The sequence below is a fragment of the Schistocerca nitens genome, chromosome 12 (assembly GCF_023898315.1).
Source record: "Schistocerca nitens isolate TAMUIC-IGC-003100 chromosome 12, iqSchNite1.1, whole genome shotgun sequence".
Taxonomy (NCBI): Eukaryota; Metazoa; Arthropoda; class Insecta; order Orthoptera; family Acrididae; genus Schistocerca; species Schistocerca nitens.
The window spans coordinates 133,940,042-133,952,225 of record NC_064625.1 but is presented as its reverse complement, the minus strand read 5'-3'; positions in this window follow the sequence as shown (position 1 = coordinate 133,952,225).

Sequence of the window (12,184 nt, the reverse complement as noted above, 5' to 3'; positions counted from 1 at the left end):
AGGTCCCGAGTTCGAGTTTCGGTCGGGCACACAGTTTTAATCTGCCAGGATGTTTCATGTCAGCGCACACTCCGCTGCAGAGCGAAAATCTCATTCTGGAAGCTGTAAAATATTTTACCTTAGGAGATAACAGGGCGATAAAGAGTGACGGTAAGAACTTTATTTCTGTTCTAATTCTGGGGAACTTATCATACAAGATAAGTAGACTTCTGCAGAAACAATACGGTTACAGGTTGCCTTTTCCGTAAACAATAGGTTGAAACAAAGAGTGATTCATACTGTTGGGGCACGGGAAGAACTTGGCATTAAATCCGGAGTTTACAAAATTACCTGTAATGACTGCCCCAAATATTACATTGGACAGACCATTGAAGTAAGATGTAAAGAACACATGCAAGGTAAAAATAGGGAAAACGTGTACAATCCCACGTTTGCTGAACAATTGTTGCTCTTATAACATACGCCACGAAAACTGGATGACTTAGAATTGCTACACGAAGTGAACAAGGGTTACAAACTGGACCTGTTCGAGGAATTAGAAATTTTCAAACATCTGTCTCTAAAAGATGAATTTATTCTTAACGAACAGGTGCAACTTAGAAATAAAATTTTTTGGATACTTTCAAACCACTCCTAGCTCAAACGTAATACAGTCTGGATGACTAGAAGTTAGTTTTCTTGTCTGTTGAAGCTGGTGAGATGCTCCTTTCCTGTCTAGCTGGGATTTTACGTATTTTTGATGATTATTGTTCCCTGTTTTTTATATTTATGTGACGTTTAAATGGTTGTGTTATGTTTTTTTATCCATGATGGCAGATGGATCAGATTTACTACAACATTTTGTTCGTTTTCACTAGTATGTATCCTAGCCTTTAATTTGCTGCCACGGTGGCAGGTTCTAATCCTGCCCCTCGGGCATGGACGTGTGTTTTGTCCTTAGGTTGGTTAGGTTTACGTGGTTCTAAGTCTGGGGGACTGATGACCTCAGATGTTAAGTCCCGTTTTTTTTTGTTCGTTTTTTTTTTTTTTTTCTTTATTGAGTTTCGATTCTCCCCGAATGGGGTGGGCTGGCAGCAGCGTAGTATGCCGCTCTTCAGCCTACAGACTTTGTTTTAAAAAGATGAAAATAATAAACAATAAAAACAGGCGATTAAATCGGAGACTTAAATGGTAACATGGCGAAAAATTGTGGAACTTAAAACACCGAACAAAGGGTTGATGATGCTAATAAAATATATATGAAGCAGACAGGTAAAATAATAGACTGACAACACGGCTACAGTGTGGTTTCTGTTCGCAAAAGATATAAAATTCACACCCAGCGACAGCATTATTTCTGTTCGCAACACTTTGGAAAGACGAACAACACTGAACATTCACTTGAACACTGCACTAAAAAGTTGGCACAATGTTTTAATTTTATCTACTGATGACGCCTTTGGCACGATTGTTTTATGCCCATCCACTATAGGATTTGATTTTCGTAAGTGACTAAACGTTTTTGAGCTTTTAATACTTTGGTAATTTTCGTGGTATTTAAAGCTATAAGTGTTTGTATTTTTTTCATATATCTCAGTTATGTTGCTAAGTTTTTTGGTAATGAAGGTGTCTTCCTGTTCAGGTGTATTTTTGCTTCTGATGAAGGTATATTTAGATATACCGAAACCGTGGTCAAGGATTTCAATAAATCTTTGTGCTGTAACTGTTTGCCTGTTATCATTTACCGCGAATATTATACACTCCTGGAAATTGAAATAAGAACACCGTGAATTCATTGTCCCAGGAAGGGGAAACTTTATTGACACATTCCTGGGGTCAGATACATCACATGATCACACTGACAGAACCACAGGCACATAGACACAGGCAACAGAGCATGCACAATGTCGGCACTAGTACAGTGTATATCCACCTTTCGCAGCAATGCAGGCTGCTATTCTCCCATGGAGACGATCGTAGAGATGCTGGATGTAGTCCTGTGGAACGGCTTGCCATGCCATTTCCACCTGGCGCCTCAGTTGGACCAGCGTTCGTGCTGGACGTGCAGACCGCGTGAGACGACGCTTCATCCAGTCCCAAACATGCTCAATGGGGGACAGATCCGGAGATCTTGCTGGCCAGGGTAGTTGACTTACACCTTCTAGAGCACGTTGGGTGGCACGGGATACATGCGGACGTGCATTGTCCTGTTGGAACAGCAAGTTCCCTTGCCGGTCTAGGAATGGTAGAACGATGGGTTCGATGACGGTTTGGATGTACCGTGCACTATTCAGTATCCCCTCGACGATCATCAGTGGTGTACGGCCAGTGTAGGAGATCGCTCCCCACACCATGATGCCGGGTGTTGGCCCTGTGTGCCTCGGTCGTATGCAGTCCTGATTGTGGCGCTCACCTGCACGGCGCCAAAAACGCATACGACCATCATTGGCACCAAGGCAGAAGCGACTCTCATCGCTGAAGACGACACGTCTCCATTCGTCCCTCCATTCACGCCTGTCGCGACACCACTGGAGGCGGGCTGCACGATGTTGGGGCGTGAGCGGAAGACGGCCTAACGGTGTGCGGGACCGTAGCCCAGCTTCATGGAGACGGTTGCGAATGGTCCTCGCCGATACCCCAGGAGCAACAGTGTCCCTAATTTGCTGGGAAGTGGCGGTACGGTCCCCTACGGCACTGCGTAGGATCCTACGGTCTTGGCGTGCATCCGTGCGTCGCTGCGGTCCGGTCCCAGGTCGACGGGCACGTGCACCTTCCGCCGACCACTGGCGACAACATCGATGTACTGTGGAGACGTCACGCCCCACGTGTTGAGCAATTCGGCGGTACGTCCACCCGGCCTCCCGCATGCCCACTATACGCCCTCGCTCAAAGTCCGTCAACTGCACATACTGTTCACGGCCACGCTGTCGCGGCATGCTACCAGTGTTAAAGACTGCGATGGAGCTCCGTATGCCACGGCAAACTGGCTGACACTGACGGCGGCGGTGCACAAATGCTGCGCAGCTAGCGCCATTCGACGGCCAACACCGCGGTTCCTGGTGTGTCCGCTGTGCCGTGCGTGTGATCATTGCTTGTACAGCCCTCCCGCAGTGTCCGGAGCAAGTATGGTGGGTCTGACACACCGGTGTCAATGTGTTCTTTTTTCCATTTCCAGGAGTGTATTTTGTTTACATCCAGCGCCGCCCAGAGCGCGGCTCCGTTGCATCCTTTCCGCTGGAAAAAATGTGTCTATAGTTTGGACCAAAAGTGTTAAGTTGCTTAAAATGAGCGACAGATGCCCTGTTCATTTCGAACCCGCTAAGCCCGTGGTTTTGGCAGTGGAAGTTTCTTAGTACGGAATCATAGCTGTGCTCTTGTCGGACAGATTCGGATCACAGGACAGGCCGATTGCTTTTGCTCCCAAGTCATTGACCGAGCCTCAGTGTAACTACTCCCAAATCGAGAAGGAAGCGCTCGCATTTACCTATGGCGTGACGAAGTTTCATCATTACGTATTTGGTCGGAAGTTTTACCTAGTCATGGACCAGAAGCTACTTGAGTCTTAGTTTGAACCGTCCAAATCTGTTCCTCCGCGCACGGCTCAGAAGCTGCAACTGTGGGCTTTGTTATTGTCGCAGTATCAAAAAAAAAAAAAAAAAATGGCTCTGAGCACTATGGAACTTAACATCTATGGTCATCAGTCCCCTAGAACTTAGAACTACTTAAACCTAACTAACCTAAGAACAGCACACAACACCCAGTCATCACGAGGCAGAGAAAATCCCTGACCCCGTCGCAGTATCACTATGAAATATTGTACCAGCCCACTAGAAGCGTGCAAATGGTGACCTCCTTTCTCGCCTTCTTGTTGGCCCTCATTCTGAATTCGATGCCACTGCCGTATCTTGTTGTCAGTTCGCTGTGCAGGACACTGAAATTCTACAGATTTCTCCACTCCACTATAGGAAGATTGGACAGGCCACAGAAGTAGATCCTGACTTCAACCGTTGGTTGCACTACATAAGTACTGCTTGGCCTCATTCAGAGAAAAAAATTTAGAATTATTCTGTGCATCTATAATTTACTCGTCAGCGTAGATTCTCCGTCCTGCATGGTCTGAATTTATTGCAAAATGGCTCTGGACAATCGCGTGTGCTTATTCCCAAAGTTTTGGAAAAAGATATGTTGAGACTGCTCCACTGAGGACATTGGGCGATTGTACACACAAAACAGCTAGCACGTTGGTACTGTACCTTGGATGGGCACGGACACCCCCCCCACCCCCCACCCCCCGATCCGCGCCCCAGCAATTGTTTTCAGCTTGACTGAAGTCTCATTCACCTTGCCAACAGGTGCACATTGAATTTGCTGGTTTCTTTTTGGAACATTCCTTGGCTAATTGTTGTGGAGTGATTTAGCAAATATCCGTTTGCAGTGACCACGAACTCGGCTATGTCACGAAGTACAATTCAGGCTTTTCCATCTATTTTTTGCTTTGAAGGTTTGCCTGAAGTGTTGGTTACAGACTGTTGTGTACATAGTTCCGCGTAGTCAGCGCGTACACAACTTTCCCACTAGAGCGCGCCCCGCTAAGCACAACAGCGCAGGCGCTGCACTTGTCCGTCTCCGCACTACGAGATGGCGCTGCCTTAGAGATGGACCAAATTCTGCTTCCACCGATCCGCGTATTAATATGTAACGCAGCCAATTAGATTGCTGCTAACGTAAACCTTTTCTCCTCGCGGATCACACTCACGCAGTGATACCTGAACGCACGAGGTATTATAACGAGTGTACAGACCTCCAGTTAGTCTGTCTGCATTTGTCTGCACCAGTCTGCATTAGTCTGTACCAGTCTATAGTCAAGTTTCAGTCTGCGCCTAATAAGATTATCATATTCCTGTACATAGCCATGAAGATAAATGTATAGACACTTTGTCAAGTATCAGAGATATGTGAGAATAAGATTTATGTACCAAGGCCAAAGGAACTTCAGACTGTCAATTGTAAATAGCGTCCAGAATCAAGATATGTAATGTTTATACTTGTTATTATTTTAATAAATGTGTGTGAAAATTAATCAAGTTCTGTTTAAAGTTGGTCACCGTCAATCTGCTACTCTTAGCATGCTAGTGGCATTTCTATCGTCTGACCTAACGGCAGAAGCTAAACACGCCACGATAAGACCACGAAACATATTGCTGATACTCGCCTACTTAGTTAGAGCGACAGGTCAAATAATCTTATGGTGTGTGTACCGCTTAGAGTACGCACACCACTCAGACAGAACCATAGTTTACAACTCAGGACATTGAACAGTTTTGTACAGCCAATGGTATCACTAACATTACCAGTGCGCCATTTCTTCCACAGTCGAATGGAGAAGCTGAACGACCGGCTGCTGGGGTCGAGCGGACCTAGGCGCTTCAGTCCGGAGCCGCGCGACCGCTACGGTCGCAGGTTCGGATCCTGCGTCGGGCATGGATGTGTGTGTTAGGTTAGTTAGGTTTAAGTAGTTCTAAGTTCTAGGGGACTGATGACCTCATAAGTTAAGTCCCATAGTGCTCAGAGCCATTTGAACCAGTTTGAAACTGAACGATTTGTGTGTATGTTGAGTCGGCAGATGAGCGAACTGCTTGCCTCCCACACACGACAGCAAGTGCTACTGCTCCTCCTTGCAATGTACCACTCCCAGCCCGGCGACGGTCCATCGCTGGTGGAGCTTCTGCATGGCCAGCGCCACCACAGACTGCTTCAGTTGCTGCACCTACTGCAGCGCATGGCTCCTTCCCATACTCTGGAAGCACGCCAACCAGCGCAGCTCCGTGAAACAGCGTCGAGAAGGCGCTGACCCGGGCGCCAATGGAAAGACTGAGCAGCGCCACACCCCTCAGGGATACTCAACTGCACACCGACCAGCGCAGCGCCGCAAAACGGCATCGAGAAGGCTGTGACCTGGCCGCCAGTGGAAAGAGTGGGCAGTGCCACACCTCCAACAAGACGAGAGTTCTGTGTCCCGTGTTAACACTAATTTAAGCAACCGCCCATCATTGGTCGGGGCCCAGTTCTGTCACAGACTTTGAGAGCATCAGTACTCAGTAATATTTCTTTATTAGAACCTTAAGGAGTGTGTGTAATACTGTATTTTAAATACGACAGTATGCCATCTTAGGCACCGTATAACATTAAAACACTTGATAACGCCACTTTAAAGCTGAGATCATTATCGTGTAAATGTAACACTGGAAATAAAAAAACAGTGTAATGACGGTACTGACTTTAAAGAAATATACGAGGTGTGGCTAGAAAAAAACCGGACTAGTACTGGTGAAACAATAAAACGAATGCAATAAGGCTGAAAGTCGCGTGGCCTGTCACGTGACTCTCGCTCCGCCTACTGCTCGAGTTTCATCTGCCTCCTGCACTCAGTCTGCCCGTGGCGGCTGTTTTAAGTAGTTGACGTCTTGTCTGTGCGTCGGAAAATGTTGAGTGTACAGAAAGAACAGCGTGTTAACATCAAATTTTGTTTCAAACTAGGAAAATCTGCAAGTGAAACGTTTGTAATGTTACAACAAGTGTACGGCGATGATTGTTTATCGCGAACACAAGTGTTTGAGTGGTTTAAACGATTTAAAGATGGCCGCGAAGACACCAGTGATGACACTCGCACTGGCAGACCATTGTCAGCAAAAACTGATGCAGACAATGAAAAAATCGGTAAACTTGTTCGACAAGATCGCCGTTTAACAATCAGAGCAGTGTCTGAGTTAACAGGAGTTGACAAGGAAAGTGTCGAACAAGTTTACCGATTTTTTCAATGTTTGCATCAGTTTTTGCTGACAACGGTCTGCCAGTGCGAGTGTCATCACTGGTGTCTTCGCGGCCATCTTTAAATCGTTTAAACCACTCAAACACTTGTGTTCGCGATAAACAATCATCGCCGTACACTTGTTGTAACATTACAAACGTTTCACTTGCAGATTTTCCTAGTTTGAAACAAAACTTGATGTTAACACGCTGTTCCTTCTGTACACTCAACATTTTCCGACGCACAGACAAAACGTCAACTACTTAAAACAGACGCCACGGGCAGACTGAGTGCAGGAGGCAGATGAAACTCGAGCAGTAGGCGGAGCGAGAGTCACGTGACAGGCCACGCGACTTTCAGCCTTATTGCATTCGTTTTATTGTTTCACCAGTACTAGTCCGGTTTTTTTCTAGCCACACCTCGTATTATGACTGTGGCCCCACATTATGGGCCAGTCGGGTTGGCCGTGCGGTTCTAGGCGCTACAGTCTGGAACCGCGTGACCGCTACAGTCGCAGGTTCGAATCCTGCCTCGGGCATGGATGTGTGTGATGTCCTTAGGTTAGTTAGGTTTAAGTAGTTCTAGGTTCTAGGGGACTGATGACCTCAGAATTTAAGTCCCATAGTGCTCAGAGCCATTTGAACCATTTCTATTTCTATCCGCGGCAGCGCTACGATCGCAGGTCCGAGCATGCGCGGCAGTTACTCTGACTCAACGAGGAGACATGTACGCCATTATCAGATCGCTGCTGCCGACGCGTGCTTTGTACTGCTTCTTTGTAATGTCAGGCGTAATTGAAAACGCCGCCGCGTGTGAAATCAAATCTGTCATTCGTTTACTAAATGCGAAGAAAGTTAAACCAAAGGAAATTCATCGCCAAATCTGCGAGGTTTACGGACAAAATGCTATGAGTGATTCAATCGCTAGAAGATGTGTCAGACTGTTCAATGAAGGATATGATCAAGTGCGCGATGAAGAACCAAGTGGACGCCGGTCTGTGGTTACTGATCAACTGGCTCACACAACTGAAGAGGAGATTAAGCACAACCGCAAATTTACACTTAGTGCCCTTGCTGTGAAAGTTCCGTAAATCTCACGGTCACTAATTCGTGAGATTGTTACTGAAAAACTGAAATTTCGAAAACTTAGCTCACGTTGCGTACCCAAAACTCTTACCGAACAACACAAAAAACAACGGATGGGCAGTGCAGTTTTTGGCACGCTACACTGTCGAAGGCGATGGTTCTCTTTCTCCGATAGTCACGGGGGATGAACCTTGGGTATCGTACGGCAGCCCTGAAACAAAACGGCAATAAATGGAATGGAGGCACACTTCATCCCCAACGAAGGTTAAGCCTAAGCAACAATCGACACCTCGAAAAGTCATGTGCATTGTTTTTTGGGACAGAAAAGGGATTTTGATGATTGATTTCTTACCACAAGGCCAAACAATCAATGCACATGGTTACTGCGAGACCATTAAGAAATTGCGCCGCGCAATACAGAACAAGCGCCTAGGATTGGTCAAAAGGTGTTGTTTTTTTTCTACGATAATGCCCGACCGCACACGGCGAATGTGACCAAACAATTCTTACGGGAGTTTCACTGGGACGCGTTTGATCATACTCCGTACAGCCCGGACCTCGCTCCTAGCGGCTTTCATCTCTTCTTACACCTAAAATCTGTCCTTGGTGGCCAACAGTTCAACGATGATGACGAGCTGAAAGAGCATGTAGCCACATGGTTGAATACACAGGCGGCAACCTTCTATCAAGAAGGCATACAAAAACCTGTGCCACGCTATGACAAGTGCCTACAAAATTTCGGAAGCTATGTAGAAAAGTACACTCCTGGAAATGAAAAAAAGAACACATTGACACCGGTGTGTCAGACCCACCATACTTGCTCCGGACACTGCGAGAGGGCTGTACAAGCAATGATCACACGCACGGCACAGCGGACACACCAGGAACCGCGGTGTTGGCCGTCGACTGGCGCTAGCTGCGCAGCATTTGTGCACCGCCGCCGTCAGTGTCAGCCAGTTTGCCGTGGCATACGGAGCTCCATCGCAGTCTTTAACACTGGTAGCATGCCGCGACAGCGTGGACGTGAACCGTATGTGCAGTTGACGGACTTTGAGCGAGGGCGTATAGTGGGCATGCGGGAGGCCGGGTGGGCGTACCGCCGAATTGCTCAACACGTGGGGCATGAGGTCTCCACAGTACATCGATGTTGTCGCCAGTGGTCGGCGGAAGGTGCACGTGCCCGTCGACCTGGGACCGGACCGCAGCGACGCACGGATGCACGCCAAGACCGTAGGATCCTACGCAGTGCCGTAGGGGACCGCACCGCCACTTCCCAGCAAATTAGGGACACTGTTGCTCCTGGGGTATCGGCGAGGACCATTCGCAACCGTCTCCATGAAGCTGGGCTACGGTCCCGCACACCGTTAGGCCGTCTTCCGCTCACGCCCCAACATCGTGCAGCCCGCCTCCAGTGGTGTCGCGACAGGCGTGAATGGAGGGACGAATGGAGACGTGTCGTCTTCAGCGATGAGAGTCGCTTCTGCCTTGGTGCCAGTGATGGTCGTATGCGTGTTTGGCGCCGTGCAGGTGAGCGCCACAATCAGGACTGCATACGACCGAGGCACACAGGGCCAACACCCGGCATCATGGTGTGGGGAGCGATCTCCTACACTGGCCGTACACCACTGGTGATCGTCGAGGGGACACTGAATAGTGCACGGTACATCCAAACCGTCATCGAACCCATCGTTCTACCATTCCTAGACCGGCAAGGGAACTTGCTGTTCCAACAGGACAATGCACGTCCGCATGTATCCCGTGCCACCCAACGTGCTCTAGAAGGTGTAAGTCAACTACCCTGGCCAGCAAGATCTCCGGATCTGTCCCCCATTGAGCATGTTTGGGACTGGATGAAGCGTCGTCTCACGCGGTCTGCACGTCCAGCACGAACGCTGGTCCAACTGAGGCGCCAGGTGGAAATGGCATGGCAAGCCGTTTCACAGGACTACATCCAGCATCTCTACGATCGTCTCCATGGGAGAATAGCAGCCTGCATTGCTGCGAAAGGTGGATATACAGTGTACTAGTGCCGACATTGTGCATGCTCTGTTGCCTGTGTCTATGTGCCTGTGGTACTGTCAGTGTGATCATGTGATGTATCTGAGCCCAGGAATGTGTCAATAAAGTTTCCCCTTCCTGGGACAATGAATTCACGGTGTTGTTATTTCAATTTCCAGGAGTGTAGTTTAACAGTTGTAGTTTTTTGTACAATAAATATTTTTTCTGTATCTGTACACGTTTGTTTTACATAACCAAACGGAACTTACTTTGTGGACGACCCTCGTAATATAGGTACCCCAGTTGTTATTACTTTTTTTAAAAAATAAAGAATATAATATATAAAAATCTCTCTAAGGTTACAGAAAATGCTTAACAATTGTTGAAGTGGTTCTATATATTTTGTTTCTGCTTGGTCGAAGACTATATAAATCATGTTATGCAAACGTGAAATAAAAAAAAAGTAATACAATAAGTCTGAAGAAAATAAGTTTCAATATGGGAAGTGCTATGCTACAATTGGATGTGGAATATAGTCTAACTAACTTGTTCGCTGATAATACCCTATTTCTATTTGAGGTGAGTTGGTCTCGGTAGTACCTCAAGTTATTCTCGTCTGAAATGGTTTGTGTTTATATTTGTTGCGTTTGTGTGTCCGCCCTGATAGGTGAGTGGTGAGTGTGACGGATTGTCGTTCCAGGGGCCTGGGTTCGGTTCCCGGCTGGGTCGGGGATTTTCTCCGCTCAGGGACTGGGTGTTGTGCTGTCTTGATCATCATTTCATCCCCATCCGGCGCGCAGGTCACCCAGTGTGGCGTCGAATGTAGTAAGACCTGCACCAAGGCGGCAGGACCTGCCCCGTAAGAGGCCTCCCGGCCAATGACGCCAAACGCTCATTTCCATTGTGTTTGTGTGTACTGATACATTACTTGCAGTGTTGCATGTCAGGATATTGCATTAAAAGAAGGGCGTTTTACGTTGCGACGGAATATTCTCACGAAATTCCAATCACCAACTTTCTCCTCTGAATGTGAAAATATTTTGTTGACACCAACATACATAGCGAGGAACGGTCACCACGATAAAATAAGGGAAATCAGAGCTCGTACGGAAAGACATAAGTGTTCATTCTTCCCGCGCGCTATACGAGATTGGAATAATAGAGAATTGTGAAAGTGGTTCGATGAACCCTCTGCCAGCCACTTAAATGTGATTTGCAAAGTATCCATGAAAAAAAAAATCAGTAGTAGTTTGTTTGTCAAATGGTTCTAAGCACTATGGGACTTAACTTCATAGGCCATCAGTCCCCTAGAACTTACAAGGGAACCTCCCCATCGCACCCCCCTCAGATTTAGTTATAATTTGGCACAGTGGATAGGCCTTGAGAAACTGAACACAGATCAATCGAGAAAACAGGAAGAAGTTGTGTGGAACTATGAAAAAATAAGCAAAATATACTGAGTAGTCCATGGGCAACATAGGCAACATCAAGGACGATATCAGTACAGGCGCGCACTGGTCCTGTCGTTAGTGTGAACAGCTGCGGAGCGAGAGGTCTTTGGTTCAAGTCCTCCCTCGAGCGAAAATTTTACTTACTTTGTTTTAGAAAAGTTATGATTTGTCCGTTCGTTCATTGACGTCTCTGTTCACTGTAATAAGTTCCGTGTCTGTGTGTTGCGACCGCACCGCAAAACCGTGCGATTAGTAGACGAAAGGACGTGCATCTCCAGTGGGAACCGAAAACATTTGATCGCAAGGTCATAGGTCAACCGATTCCTCCACAGGAAAACACGCCTGATACATTCTACACGACACTGGTGACGGCATGTGCGTCACATGACAGGAATATGTTGTCGACCCACCTAACTTGCACACTCGGCGAATGGGTAAAACGATTCTTCTACCTTGCCCGATTTAGGTTTTCTTGTGGATGTGATAATCACACTTATGTTTTCATCACTTTTTTGGAAGTGTGTCACATAAACTGCAACAAATGAATGCAACAGTTTCACAGTCGCACAGTTTTCTCTGTGCTCTGCCAAAACGTATGTTTTTAACGTTTTCAAATTTTTCCGTGTGTAGACCGTCAAATCCTGCATATGTCCAAGCAAATTTGAATTTGTCCTGGAATTTTGGAGAGCGAAGTTGATTATGTGTGAGTGCCTGAACTCTGATAATTGTCTGAAAATAAAATATTTTCAGTCAAGGGAAGACTTGAACCAAGGATCTCTCGTTCCACAGCTGCTCACTCTAACCACGGGACCACGGCACTCTTGTGCTCACATCGTCCTTGGTGTTGCCTATGTTACCCATGG